Here is a 538-nt window from a genome sequence, read left to right on the forward strand (position 1 = left end):
GATACTTTGCCTAATGTTATAATTTAAAATCCTAGCTACAAAGTGCTGAGTCCTGTATTTGGATTTAGGTTGCTTTGCACTAAAATCTACTCTATCAGTTACGGTGTTCATATTGTGTCTTTTTTCCCAGACACATTTTTAAACATTTTTTTGATTTAAATATATTAAAAAAAATCTTTACAAGGTAAGTCAGAAAGAGAAAAACAAATATAGTATATTAACACATACATATGGAACTGAGAAAAATGATATGATGAACCTATTTTCAGGGAAAGAATGAAGACACATTCTTTCAAGGAATGGATTTGTGTTCCAATCACATTTTAAGCTCAGTGATGCAGATGGCCTGGGCAAAGACAGTTTCATACATTTCATAGTTCTTCCATAAAATAATCTGCAATGCAATGTATAGACTTAGTAATTGCAGAGTGGAAAGACTGAGACAATGAACCTAAATAATTTTCAGCGGCAAAATGACTCCAAGTCAAGTCACATACACTCCCAAGAGTGAGGCCTTGGACACACTGAGGACAGCCAG

Source organism: Bison bison, unplaced genomic scaffold (assembly GCF_000754665.1).
Source record: "Bison bison bison isolate TAMUID 2011002044 unplaced genomic scaffold, Bison_UMD1.0 scf7180017864214, whole genome shotgun sequence".
NCBI classification, from domain to species: domain Eukaryota; kingdom Metazoa; phylum Chordata; class Mammalia; order Artiodactyla; family Bovidae; genus Bison; species Bison bison.